This window comes from Dermochelys coriacea, chromosome 7 (assembly GCF_009764565.3).
Source record: "Dermochelys coriacea isolate rDerCor1 chromosome 7, rDerCor1.pri.v4, whole genome shotgun sequence".
Classification (NCBI taxonomy): Eukaryota; Metazoa; Chordata; order Testudines; family Dermochelyidae; genus Dermochelys; species Dermochelys coriacea.
The window spans coordinates 29,609,795-29,624,504 of NC_050074.1; the positions used below are offsets into that span (position 1 = coordinate 29,609,795).

Here is a 14,710-nt window from a genome sequence, read left to right on the forward strand (position 1 = left end):
AAACCCATAGCAATCTGAAAAAGAAAACCCAACCTATTATGGCTCCCTTTGGAGTCCTAGTAGCATTTTAATTAAGTAGCATGGTATGTTTGCATTTCTTTTGCCCCTTCTACAATATGCCCTGCACATGTTCTGGGGCAAATGCACATTCCTTCCTTAGTTTAACTTCTATAACATTATCCATATCAATTTTTACATAAGGTGTGATTATTTCTTTTTTTTTTTTGCTTACAGAATTTTCATGTACCTTTATCAAAGTGACAGTCTGATTACTCAGAGCCATTTTAAGACTCAGTATTTCTAACATTGCTTCTTTTTGTTTTGTGCACCTCACCCCTGCTGTTGCTTCAGGGGGGCACTGTCTTTTTTAATTTCGTATTTATTTATTTACTTATTTATTACAGCTCTCATCTGCTATTTTGTTACAAAAACAAACAAACAAAAAGAATCCAGAATTTTTTTTTCTATTCTCCTGATTTTGACTGCCTTGCTGCAGCCAAAACTTAAAAACATTTTAAATTTTGTAAAGCATTGAGTTACCTTTGAAGGGTAAAATGCCAAATCCCAAAGCTAAACAACACTAATCACCTGTGTCTAGCAAAAAGGTCTCAGTTTTGCAACTTTGAATTAAAGAGTCAAATGGATTTTTAGTGGCATTATTTAAAACAAAAACAAAAACAATTGGTCCTTAGAACTTTACATATTTACACACACACAGATAGATACATACACATTTTCTTTTCCTTAACATCCCTTCCACACTGCTCTTGTTTTTTACAGTTTACATTCCCTTTATACATTTGAGGCAGTTAAGTTCCAATAGAACCCCTTTATGTTCTTTTAGCAAATTTGACTAAATTGTCCAGTCAAATGATTTTAATCAGATAGTTTATTTTTGCCTGGCTAATTTACAGACGTTCCTTTGGAAAAGGGCTCATTTTTCCTTCAGAATGGCTGCAAAGAAACCAAGAATGCTCTTTCTCTAATGCTTTTCCTTTTTAACATTTTCACAAAGTTTAGCTGCTTAATTCCCTCCAGCTTCTGCAGAGTTAACTTTTTCACTCTCTTTTCTCTTCAGACTATGCCTGGGGGTGCCGTACATAGGACCTTCTCCCCCTTCACCTGCTGTAATGGCTGCTACCTGTTTAGAGGCAAAGCCCAATTTTTGTCTCAGACTCTGGCTTTAGCTTGGTCTGCCAGGAATCTTTCTCTCTTTTTGCATTCCTGGAGTGCCTCTTTCACTATTTTCAGCTGACTTTGGGTATTTGTAGCCAGCACCTTCCAATTGTCTGCTCCCTTGTCCATTTGTGCGTTTTCCTCTTTACATGAAGACAAGCGGAGGTAAGAATCCTTACATGCCTCCCACAACAACCAAATTGCTGCTGCATCTCTTTTGGCAGTACTACAAGGTTTCTATATGAGGATATACGGAGCCAATCTATCCTCTAGGTCCGAAATAGTGCAGACATCAGCTAGGGCTTGTTTAGTCCAAGGACTGTTCCGAAATTTTTGAAGGATTTGTTTAAAAGGTGTAATTTCTTTAACAAAAGGTGAGGTTGGAGTTCCTTCTGACTCCATTCCTCCCTCTGGTAATGGCTTATCCTGTTTTCTTTTACAAAAAGAAAAGGAGTACTTGTGGCACCTTAGAGACTAACAAATTTATTAGAGCATAAGCTTTCGTGAGCTATAGCTCATCCGATGAAGTGAGCTGTAGCTCATGAAAGCTTATGCTCTAATAAGTTTGTTAGTCTCTAAGGTGCCACAAGTACTCCTTTTCTTTTTGCAAATACAGACTAACACGGCTGCTACTCTGAAACCTGTTTTCTTTTAAACATCTTAACATGGATATTTCAATCTCTTTGTCATGCCTGGTATTACTTAGCAAGTGACACAGCGTAGATTCTGAAATCATAGCTTATCAAATTTCCTCGTCACACTTGGCATAGGTCAACAAGTGATACAGCCTAGATTCTCTGAACCTGCTACTCCTTATTCCAGCGAGTAGCTTAGCCTGGCCCTTAGGCCTTCTTGCTGCCCCGATACTTCAGTGAGCAATAGGACTTAGGTTTCGTAATCGTAGCTTAATCTGTGCGTTTTTCCCCTGCTACCTTCCCGGAGGCCAGCAGGTTCCCTGCTACCTTCTCAGAGGCCAGCAGGTCTGGTTAACCTGTTTTTCCCTGCTACCTTCTCGAAGGCCAGCAGGTCTGGTTAACCTGATTTCCCCTGCTATCTTCCCGGAGGCCAGCAGGTCTGATTAACCCAATAGAAATGCCTAGCTCAATAGAGCTGGCGGTGTGCACACCAATATTTACAATAACTGAGGCTTTTCATCAGTATTCCCCCTTTTGCAATTCTCCACCAAAATATTATACCAATAAAATAAAAACCAGCAGGATCTTATTAAAGGAGAAAAGGCAAAATACCACATTTATTGTGAATACAGAAAGAATCATAGTAAGCAGTTAGTTATAGCTATAACATTCCATTCAATTTCATATTTATTCACACATTCATACACACACACACACACACACGTTCTGCAAGGTTGTTATCATAGTTACCAGCCTTAGAGTTGCTCATGCCAAGCCACTGGCCAGGTGGCCTGGACATGAGGAGGGAGCAGGGCTTTGTCAGATGCACATGTGATGCTCCTGGAAGTTGGTTTGCAGAATCAGACCCCCAAAGTTCTCACTTTCTAGAGTCCATTTTTACAGGAATTTCTTCCTATGCCAGTCTATGGGAATTGCTTCATCATGCTGTTGCTGAATCAATCAGCAGACGACACATTCCTGATGGCTCCGTGCTGCCAGATGTTATCTTGTTCTTTGGTTCTCCCATTCTTGAGGCTGTTGGGTGGATTCCAGTCTGCCCTCCGGGGGTCCTCTGGTTATTTCCACTTGATGCCTTCTTCAGCTGATAGACACTGGATTCTTAGGCTGGCACCTCCCTGATCATTCAGTTATTATCCACACCAAGCATCCATCCACATACATCCTCTCATTCTTTTTTAGTCACAATTGTTAACAAAGCGAGATGAATACAACAAAAGGACGGGGAGTATCTGGGTACTGTTTCTGTTGTTACAGAGTATTGCTTTGAGTCTCTCTCTGTGTGAGTAGTTGTTGTTACAAAGAATTGCTTTGAGAACAGACTCTGTCTTAGAACGCATCGGCTGCCGCTGGGAGTGGTGCGAGGAGCGCCAGGAGCTTGGAGTCCTGGTGCCGCAGATCAGGTCCGACGACAACATCATCGTCAACCCGAGTGCCAGGGGCATGCTGGAGAGGACCCTGAAGGCGGCCATCCACTCGTTGTATATGGAAACCCTGAAGCGTAAGCCAGACCAGGGTAAAGTCTTCGAACTTACCAGCAAGTAGGACGCCAGCAACAACTTCCTCGTGAGGGGCAGCTTCACCCGTTTCGCCGACTGGCGTTTCATCCACCACGCCCGGCTCAACTGCATCCCGCTCAACGGAGCCGTCCGCCACGGGAACCGAGACAAGCGTTGCAGGAAGTGTGGCTACTCCATGTCCTTTGCAGCTGCAAGCCCCACTCCAGAGCCTGGCAGCTGTGCCACAACACCATCCAGAACCGCCTGGTGAAAGCCATCGCACCGTGCCTGGAGGAGGTCGCCGTAAACTCCACCATCCCCAGGACGGACAGCCAGTTGCAACCTGACATGGTAGTCACCGACGAGGACCAGAAAAAGATCATTCTCATCGACATCACGGTCTCCTTCGAGAACAGGACCCCGGCCTTTCGTGAATCCCGAGCTCGTAAGCTGGAAAAATACGCACCCCTGGCTGACACCCTGAGAGCGAAGGGCTATGAGGTGCAGATGGATGTCCTGATTGTCGGAGCCCTGGGCGCTTGGAATCCCTGCAACAAGCACGTGCTGCGGACCTGCGGGACTGGTCGACGGTACGCATGGCTCATGCGGCGCCTCATGGTCTCGGACACAATCCGATGGTCCAGGGACATCTACATCGAACACATCACCGGCCACCGACAGTACCAGGAGGTGTGAGCCAGTACAACATCGTGCATCAACCATGGGAAAGGGACTGAGAGACTTTTTTCATTGGACCATATGAACTGGAACCATAAACTCACTGAACATTAAATCCCACCAAATGAGGGTAGATCCATCCTCATCATGGCATCCGCTCATTATACTCCACACCTGAACATAGCCATTATATGGACAACATACCCCCATATCTCAATGTCTGTACTTTGAGCCGTTAAACTTTTACCCCCAATCGGGGAGATTGCAGATTATGTATTCCTTACGCCAGCCACTCCGAAACTGAATTTCGCACCCCTTGATAATCTGTACCTTATTCCCTGATAACCAGAAACTTCTGTGCGTAAACTCTATACTGTTTTCTTTTTACTTCAACATTACCTTAATAAAAATATTAAATCTGTACTAACACAATTAGCAGCTTGCAAGTTTCACACACAGAGGGAGAGAAACAGTACCAAAAACCAAGAGACCTCTTAATTAGTAATACCCTGGAATTTAAACTATGGGGAATCAAACTCATTTGTGATTTTAATACAGAACTTCTTTAATATGATGCAACAGAATAATATTTTGAAAACAAAACAAACAACTCCCCTTGTTATGAAGAAGAAATATACAACAGGAGGAGGAGAGAGTAAAAGAGCTTAAAAAAACCCCAGGCACATACTGCTGCTGCTTTGGACCACCATATCCAAGGTGACAAAGGGACATGACTGAAGCATTTACCAGGACAATGGGAAGGAATTGTGCAGGAGGTATTGTGGCGGTTTGTAAGGGGTGGGCCTGGCCATTCTGCCTATAGTGTTACAATGGTCAATAGGGGCCACTGCAGCAGGGTGATTATTGGGGTAGTTTGCTGCAAACTACATCACAGGCTGAGCTAGCTCCAGGACAGGGGGAGGCACATTGCTTCCCATCTTGGACCTTGTATTGGATTGTGTGCTAGTGGCCACTGCTGATAGAGGCCAATCTAGCTGAGCACACATTCAACCACTCCGTCAATTGCTTTATCAATCATCACGATAATGCCTGATTAAAACCTCAATTTTCATGGCCTGTAATGGCAAGAGCAGCCTTAAGGAGTAACACTGGTGAGTAGAACTGGTCAAAATTCTCTGAATTAAAATTTTTCTGTGATATTTTTCTCAAAATTTCTGTTTTTGATTACCTATGTTCCCCCCCTCCCTCCTCCTACACACGCTTTTTGATAGATTTGTTGAAAACATCAGGGGGTAAACAAGTATTAATGATGTCCAGCATTCTGGCTGCAAGTCTAAAGGGTCTGGGGAGGTGAACTTTAGCTCTCTGTGTGTGAGGTACAGCAGTTCTAGATGGTTCCAGCATTATGCTGCCTACGATGTTTGCATGGAGCTGCCATACAAACAGACTTGTGGGATGTAGCCTGTTTTTGTTGTCTTATGGGGAAAGAGTATGTATTAAGAAGCACTTTGGTCTGGCGTTTGACATAAAAGGGCTGGGAGCCAGGATTCAAATGCAGTCAGAAACACTCGGTGCAGCATGTGACCTGGGGCAAAGGACATTCTCTTCTCATGCTTCAGTCGTCCAACTGTTACAGTCTGTAAAAACAGAACTTTGACTTTTTACTCAAAAAGGAGCATCTGAGTTGAGAGTTATTCTAAGTAAATTAAAAAAAAAAGGGGGATTTCTAGTTGACTGCTGAATTTTAACAATAAAGAAAAGACCCAGTGCTCCCTGTAACGTAATATTTACAAACCGTTAGTCATGACTGCTCATGATGGGAGGAGAGGTTAACCAGCTGTGACATCGACTCATAGAAATACAGGTCTCGAAGGAACCTGAAGAGGTCATCTAGTTCAACCCCTTGCACTGAGGCAAAACCCAAGTACTGTATACCTAGACATAATCAGTAGGAAAACTTGTAATGAACTGGTCACTTAATACTGTACTGGAAGTTATTTCGTTTTGTTTAGGACCTGAAAGTACAGTCATTACAAAGTAATGAGAACCCTGTGTGGTGTCTGGCTTTCCTTATGTGAAATCACCAGTCTCAGGAGAGAGCGTGTGAGCGAGCGAGTGCTATGAAGAAGGATGGTGAATATTGTTAGGACCACCATTCAGATCAGCCAATGAAACCTCAGTTGATTCCTTCAAGAGGTGCTGACCCTATTGCCCTGCATCCTGGCATCTGAGTGAAATTCACTTTCAGATTGCACTGGTCTCCCAAGTCAGCAGTGGATCATAATTAACCAGTTCTCCCAAGATGCTTATTTGGCAAGCGCTGGTTTCTTAGTTATGGAAAATGAATAATCTGACTGAGGAATTATCATCATTTTTGGCTAAAATCTCAAGTTTTAGATTTCTTTGTATCTAGCAATTCATTTTCTTTAACACAGTGCAGCTTATGTGGATGCAGAGAGTGTCTGAAGAGATTCTCAAAATAAAAAGTATGTGGTAAAAGCTGACATTTGTGGTCAATACAAGAGTCTGGTGCTTCCTAGCCAGAACACAAATTTAAAACAACAGAATGTGGTACACTATAATCTCTGTGTGGGAAAGGAGGGCGTCACTCATTCCTGCCAAAGAATAAAATAGGGAAAGTTTTATTTAAAAAAAGACCCAAATGGGGAGGGAGGGATTGAAATATGAATGTTTGATAGAGTTATTGTACCTGGAAATAGAGGCTGCAATTCCAAAACCAACACTTGGTGTCAGTAATAGCTGCAATCCTGTTTATAATCTCTTCTCCCCACAGCACATCCTTCTTTATTGTATTTGCTCCTACATTTATTATTTAAAAGATGCCTTTGGCTGGCAGCTACATTCTGAACAAAAAATTTTCAGCACCTCAGTGGTAAGGTGTGTGCACAGTTGTTTCTTTTTAGGTCTACATCTTACCACTGTACCTCCTTTTAAAAAGTTCAAACCATGTTGTTCCACACTCTGTGCCTTCCTTTTTGCGTTTCCTGCTACTCCTCCAAGCCATGCGTTGTACCTTCCAACAAGAGTATTTTCACCTTAAAAGAGAAACTTAGAATTGCTTTGCCTGTTGCTCCAAATACCTGTGTTTTTTTCTCTTGATTGAAAACAGTATTTTAAAAAACATCTAGCTATTCACTGTAGAGCGGCTGTTGTCTTTGTAGTTCATAATTCCTGGTGGTTGGGGAAGATGCATTCTAGGGGCATCTTTGAACCGGGGATTGATATAGTTGTATGTATAATACAGATACAAAACCTCACAAATAGCTGCATAACTTGCCTTTTTGCCAAAATGCTCCATTAAAATCTATCCAATAGTCATTTTTCCTGCCACCTTCCATTGTAGCTTGCCTGCCTGATCTTCATTCTTCTGATCTTTTACGGCTGTGTGAATTCCTCACAAGGCATGTTTCAGTGGGATTCTACAGCACAGAACAGGAGGAAGAAGAGGAAAATACTCGTGATTAAGGACAAATAGCTGGTCTCACTTTACCTTCTATTAGAAGTAAGCAGTGGGGCTAGGAAGAACTGAACTTTCCCCCCCCCCCACACCCAAAACAGTGCAGGAGGTAGCAGCTGATATCTGGGCCTCCTAAGTCCAGCCAAAGAACTTTGGCACAGGGCAGCCACCACTTCCTAATCTTCCCCCTGCTCACTCAAAATGGAGGCTTCTGCTCCACGTACTGCTGCATGCCTCGTCCCCAGCTGAGCACTCGGTTTAAATAGCCTCCCTCCTCTGGAAGTGGTATTTTTTTGCTACAAGGGAATGATGCATTTACAGAATTATTTAAATACAAATTCAAGTAATCCAATGATTTTGTAACTGATACTGCCAATTAATTTGGGGCAGCTCACTGTGTGTTTGAGGTCAGTAATTTAGACTGAAGTGCCACGTGCCCCAAGCCTTGAACATATCTTTATTCCAAAGAGCCTTAAGGTACTTTGTGGTATTTATAGACTGAGATTTCTTCACCTTCCACTGAAATGCAGCTGACTTTGGGGTAGAATATGGTAGATAAATTTGAGATTTGGCATGATCATGGATGAAGGAGGTATAGCTATTCAGCAGGAACAATGTGTGAAAGGCTTGGATAGACTATCTGCCCAAAGCCTACCTGAAAGAGAGATACCAACTGGAGAAACTCATCGATGTGACACTTAGATCCCAAAGTAATAGTTCCACCTCAATCCAAATACCATAGATGAGTATATGCAGAGGAGTAATATGGGTACAATTCAGAAAAGCTTTAGATAAGATGAAAATAATTGAAACCAAAAGGATTTGAGATTTGGAAAGAAATTGTATCAGTCCTCCTAATATAAGCAGCACCCTCAAAGATTCAGATCATAAAACAATGCCTAGGAAAATCTAGACTGCTTGTAGAGTCCAAAAATTAGTTGCACACTTTATATAGGGAGTGGCAGAAAGTCAGCTGTGTTGCAAAGAGGCAAGATGCTAGACCTGCCACCACTTGTGTATCTTTTATAATGCAACATGTCTCATTTTTTGATTTGGAGTATACCTGTGAACAAGAAACTACTGTTTCACTGGAGTTACAGCTCAAATAATAACAAAATATATTAGACAAAGTTTGCATGTTCTTCTGTCCATGATTTGTCTAAGCAAGTCATGATTTTCCTCAGATTAGCTGAAATGTTTGCAATGTAGTTGAAACTTTTGCAGTATAGATAGAATTAGATTAGCCATTCATTGAGTATTCAAAATACTTGGTTATTTTGACTGCTCACATACATCACCTTGGCTGTGATCCTGAAAACACTTACTTTACACACATACCTTTACTACTGTGAGCAGCCCCATTGATTTGACTGAGACTACTTGTGGTAGTAAAATTAAGCGTGTATGAGTGTTTGCAGACTGGGGCTCTGCTATGTTTTTGACACTTGAATGAAGAACTCTTAGAATAAGGTTTCTAGAGCAATTACTGGAGTTTACAAATCTAACAGTTTTCTATAAATATTCTCCAATATTAGTTTAAAAGAATTTCAGATGAGCATTTTTCCCACTCAGCTATAATTAACCACAGGACACCCTCTTTAAAAGAAAACAAAAGAAAAAAATCCCAAACTAATGCCATTATAAGATTTGGTTTTATCCTTAAGGATCTTAACTTTGTGCCATTAAAAATTGTAAAGTGGTGATTATTCTATGGCAACAAGCTTCCCTTCTATTATTACACTGGTTGCTAAGAGACAAGCTTTGCTGATGGATTAAAGACCCCATCCTATCCTGGAGGTCATGGTCAATGGGAGTTTTGTCAGTGATTGCAGCAGCGGCCTAGACTAGCGATTATGGAGATTTACGAAGAATGTAGTCTTTACAGGACTTCATCTATACTGCGGCAGAGAAAGGGTTACATTTCTGTGTGAATTAAGGTTAGAATGTCCTATGTCCTATGTCCCAATCAGTTAAAATTAATTTCCTACTTCTTGTTTAGAACCAAACCAATTAGCAAACAATTATTGCTGTGTAACACACTGGTGAAGGGAGTGTCACATGCCGCTCTCTCTGGTCCACTAGATCAGTGGTTCTCAAAGCCAGTCTGCCGCTTATTCAGGGAAAGCCCCTGGCGGACCGGGCCGGTTTGTTTACCTGCCGCGTCTGCAAGTTCGGCCGATCATGGCTCCCACTGGATGCGGTTCGCCACTCCGGGAAGCAGCGCGGGCCGAGGGATGTGCTGGCCGCCCTTCATTGCATATGACAGTTACCAGTTACTGGAGTTGTTTCATGTTCTCTGTGTGTGTATATAAATCTCCCCACTGTATTTTCCACTGAATGCATCCAATGAAGTGAGCTGTAGCTCACGAAAGCTTATGCTCAAATAAATTTGTTAGTCTCTAAGGTGCCACAAGTACTCCTTTTCATTTACTTCAAGTTGTTAAACCTGTGCTGCTGTATTGAAGGTCCTGGGTTCAAACCCTACTGAGGATACATGTGGAGGGTTGTTAAGCCTTAATGCTCTGAGGGTCAGACCAGTGTTCTAAATGATCTCTGTGTCCCTATAAATAGATACAAACATACTCAGAAGGTGGGGAGGAGGATTAGTTTGTCCCATCTTTGCAGTTAGTATATTCTAAAAAGAATTGAAATATTTTGCATGTTCAGAGACTAATATAAAAGTAGTTATAGGCTTGATACAGAAAACACTTGGTGAAATTTGATGGCCTGTGTTATTCAAGAGGTGTGACTAGAGTCACTAGATAATCACAAAGGTTTCTTATGGCTTTAATATCTATGAAAAATTATGTAGGTTAAAAATCAGTCATATTTATTTAGGAAAAAATATTGTTCTCTCACTCAAAGCAGAAAAATTCCCAGTAAAGTATTTAAAGAAAATAGGGGAGAACGCTCTTGGCTTCCCCCTCTCAGCTTTCTTTCATCATACCCACCAAGACTAGCCTTTCAGGCAGCCTGAGGCCTCTGCCAGACTTATCTATCATACATGCTGAAACGAAACTAATAGTGTTGCATATTTTTAGACTAGATCTAGATGAATTCTCCAGCACTGACACATGGATGTCTGGAGCTCCTGACAGTCAGCTGATCCAGCAATTGCAGCTTATGAATATTTTATTTGATTTATTTAACAAGGCACTGTAATGCAGTTAGTTCTCCCAGTGTGTAGCTGGCATTACCCTAGGAAGTTGTCCTTACATAAACTACTCATCCAGACTGTAGTGCTTGCATGATAGTCCCTTTCCCCTGGGCTTGCTGCCCTTTTAAGCAGTAACACATTTCTCGAAAGTGCATCCTGTTCACAGTACGCATCAAAACAGCCATACATCCAAAGCAACTCTCTTGACTGCACTGTGTTCTGTTTCGCACCGAGCGTTGCGTAGTCATGTTGTTCCCAGGATATAAGAGAGAGAAGGTGAGTGAGGTAATATCTTTCATTGGACCGGATTTTGTTGGAGAGAGACAAGCTTTTGAGCTTAGAAGAAATCTGTGTAAGATAGACAGCTTATCTCTCTCACCAGCAGAAGTTGGTCCAATAAAAGATATTACCTCACCCACCTAGTCTTTCTTTTTTACAGGCAGGTATGTATGCTGGGAAAAAAACACTTGATATTGCTAAAAAGTTTTCTGTGTATATATACAGGCATCTAACATAGTAGTGTTTCAGAAACAAGATTTCAGATGTTCGCTGGAGGAACCCTGCATCAGCTGAGGTTACTTCACCCCCTCCTCCCATTAAAGGAGAGGGGAGGGATCAAGTTAGTTAGTCTTAAAACAGAGAACTCTTTCAGAATCCTGCCAACAGTCACTCCACACCAGTAAAAGAGAATCTAAAACAAAACCGCACCCTTAGCAATGCTGGAAACCAGACAAAGGAATCTGTACAACAGGGCTAAATTTCACCCAGTGATAGTGCTGTTTAGTTATAAACAATAGATAGACAAAGACACAAACAATCAGCCTTTTAGTGCAAACTACAGTTCTGCTTTATAGAGATTATTCATATTCCTCTCCAGAGAGCCTGCCACTCCACCACCTTCTGTTAGCTGATTCCAGGAAGCCAGGTTGTTAGATGGTTCCACTTTATTCCTGGTACAGATTTCATATGGGTGTCTGGCTGTGTACAGCAGGGCTTTCTGTTAACCTTGTCCCAGCAAAGTCCTGGTTGTGGCCTATTCACCTCATCACATCCTCTGCTTTCTATAAGATAATAGCACTCACCATTTTCTAAGTGTTACCACACCTTGCCATCTGAGATACCACAATCTTAACTCTATACTTAAAATAGGAAATAATTGTGCTCGTGGTTTGAGAATCCTCTGGCAATCAGTAACTTTTTTATGATAATGATTGGATTAGAAGAGTAGATCACTGACTGCTGCTGTTAAGGAAGCATAACACTTTCCATACTTTCCTTATTTTTTAAGACACTCATAACGTTCACATTTTCAGATTGATGTTTTCTAAGCATGGTCTCTGGTTCTGAAAATTCATTTTTTGTATAAGTTTCTACAAAATCATATCAGCCGTGACTCTTTCTCTCTCTGAGTCCCATGACTACATATAATATTAATGTATAACTTAGTGTGTATATGTACACTTTCTCCATCAGAGAAGAATGTTGCCTTTTCTTGTGGAAAAACTCTACAGCTGAACCCTGTGAGGGTAGAAAGTTGAAGTTCAGCATAAATATTGCCCTTACTAAGTGTTCCAGTGAAATTTAATATTGACTTCATGGACTTCTGATCATATGAAATGTTAATGCACAAACACGGTACATTTCACATCTAAGATCATAAAGTGACCAGCTAAGGAAAACTGTGTTTGTGCACACATGTGACTATCTTAACTGCATTGTGGAGAGTATTCTAAAGGCATGCATGGATAGAGAGGGCTGCCGTGCCCTTTGTAAAGTGTGCAGGAAACCGATTCATTTTAGGAGTGCTGTAGCACCATTCTGCAAAGGATGTGGGACTGGGAATTTTGGCTGTGTCTAAAGAATTCCCCATTATGGAATAGTCACACTTCATTGCCATTTTATGCTAGCCAGCAAAGCGATCTCCTGAGAAGTGGAGCTCCTCAACCTGTTTTACCTTTGGTTAAATTAATAACTAACTAGGAGAGACAAGATAGGTGAGGTCATATCTTTTATGGGACCAACTTCTGTTGGTCAAGGAGACAAGCTTGTAAACTACACAGAGCTCTTCTTCGAGTTTTCTTCAGCTATGTGTGGCTCCCAAACTTGCCTTATTCACCAACAGAAAGATGGTCCCATAAAAGATATTACTTCACTGTGGTGGGTTGTACTCCCCACACCAGCCCTGAAGGAGTTGAATTAGACTAGATGGACCCAATCAGCTAATTAAGCTGGAAAGGGGGGAGATGTAGGCTGAGTGTAGTGAGTTAATTAGAAGGAAACTCACCTGCAAAGGAACAGGTAGGGTTTCTATGAAGCCAGGAGGCTGGCAACACCTGAGGAGGAGGGGGTAGTAGGGAGGAAACCTGGAGTGTTTCTCTCTGGGGTAAGGGAGAAGGAAGGGGAGATAGGAGCTCATGAGGAAGGGTTTATCCAGTTGATCTTAGAGAGAGGGGTTTGACTAGGGAGTCTGATGGGGGAGGAACTTAAAGAAGCATGGTAGGAAGTAGTCCAGGACAGAGAGTAGTAAGCTTGGTTTAGTCTCAAACCTTAACTGCTTGCTATAGGGCTCTGGACTGGAATTCAGTGTAGAGGGCATGCCTGGTCTCACCTAATATCCTCTGCAGAGTGGTATTGCTTGGGGGCAGTGAATGGGAAGACAGCCTGAGTCACTGTGAGAGTGACATAGTCAGGGCAGTGGGCGTGAGGACTTCCTGACACTGGTTGTGCAGGGAGACTTTGAAAGATTCCCCTTGAAGGGAAAAATCACAGCTACCCTGGTCGGCAGGCTTGAGTCACAAAGCAGCCATACTGCAACTCTGTGAGTGGGAGGAAAGCTGCAACAGTGGAAGAGAAGGAAGAGGGTGCTGAACCAGGCAGATCTAATCCCCAGAATTGCCAGAAAGGGGTGCCACCCAGCTGTGAGTAAAAAGTACCTTGTGATGCTTGCCCACAATACTGCAAACAACTAACTAGGAGACTATTAAACTCACCATACAAAAAACTGCTATGATAAAACTGTGGGTCCATGGTTAGGTTATCAGAAATTAGGAAATACTGCCCTTATTGTTGAAAGCCCAATCTTAACCCTGCTCCTTTTCGCATATGAACTGTGATCGTCTTCAGTGCGTTGATCACATTCTGTTTCTCAAGTAATACAATGTAATATAGTTTTCCTATGTTGTATACATGTGCAGCATCTTGTCCTGTGTAATACTCTGTACTCCAAAAAGTCCATGACTGCATAGGTGCTGGAACTAAGGTGCAGGTGCTGCTGCACCCCCTGGCCTGATGTGGTTTCCATCATATCCAGGGATTACAATTTGGTTCAGTGGCTCTCAGCACTTCCAATATGCAAATTTTTCCAGCACCCCTGCATACAGGCTTCTACAGGAGAAGTAGGCTGGCTTTAGTTAATAGCTGTGGTCAGTGGAAATGCCTGAGCTGAACTCCCATCATCTGATAAAAGATGGGGGTGGCTAGCAGGGTGTTCTCTGTGAGGGGAGTGGCATAATAAGCCACGCCCTGATTATCCTCTCACTTACATAGCTGTGCATCAGGAGTACCTCCCCTTAAATCTCTGGTATAAGTAGGAGAAAAATCAGGCCCTAAAAATCCAACCCATTGACAACGTACCAGTTCAAGGAATAGATCAGCTGAATGACAAGGTTTCTGTGTACAGAGCGAAACTGAAACATAACCAAACAATGGACTCTATTAATTTAGTAAAAAATAAATAGACCTGTTCAAAGGATTCTTTTATACAATGAGATGATTTTTAGGAGTAGTGCCCAGCTCAGGAGGAATCCAGGGGATAGGAATGAATGCTCCACAGAAGATGAGAGCCGCTCCATGGCTACTGTTGCAGTCCTCAGGCCCTAAAGCATCCCCTCCACTGAAGGAGAGAGGAAGGTAAGAACTGAAGGACCAGATATGAGGATTCAGTAGGTTGCCTAAGCCTGCCTCCTGGCCGTCCACATCCTTGTGCACTTAGTTTATTTTGAAAGCTGGTATCAGTATTGTCTCATTGCATATCATGGAGCTATGGCACTAACTCTAGATAGCTATGGCCCTGATCTTGCAATAAGGCTTAATGGTACACACAAAGCAG

At 42.3% G+C, this 14,710-nt stretch overlaps 2 long non-coding RNA genes across 2 annotated transcripts in view; one reads left to right on the forward strand and one right to left on the reverse strand.

Moving 5' to 3' along the window:
- The window catches only part of LOC122461156, a 140,289-nt gene that overhangs the window by 61,366 nt on the left and 64,213 nt on the right, over positions 1 to 14,710 (forward strand). The window lies entirely within an intron of this gene.
- LOC122461157 lies at positions 2,101 to 2,328 on the reverse strand. The gene is made up of 2 exons (XR_006282927.1): positions 2,260 to 2,328; positions 2,101 to 2,213 (listed from the first exon to the last, which is right to left on the reverse strand). It is a non-coding gene; the product is annotated as an uncharacterized LOC122461157 (long non-coding RNA).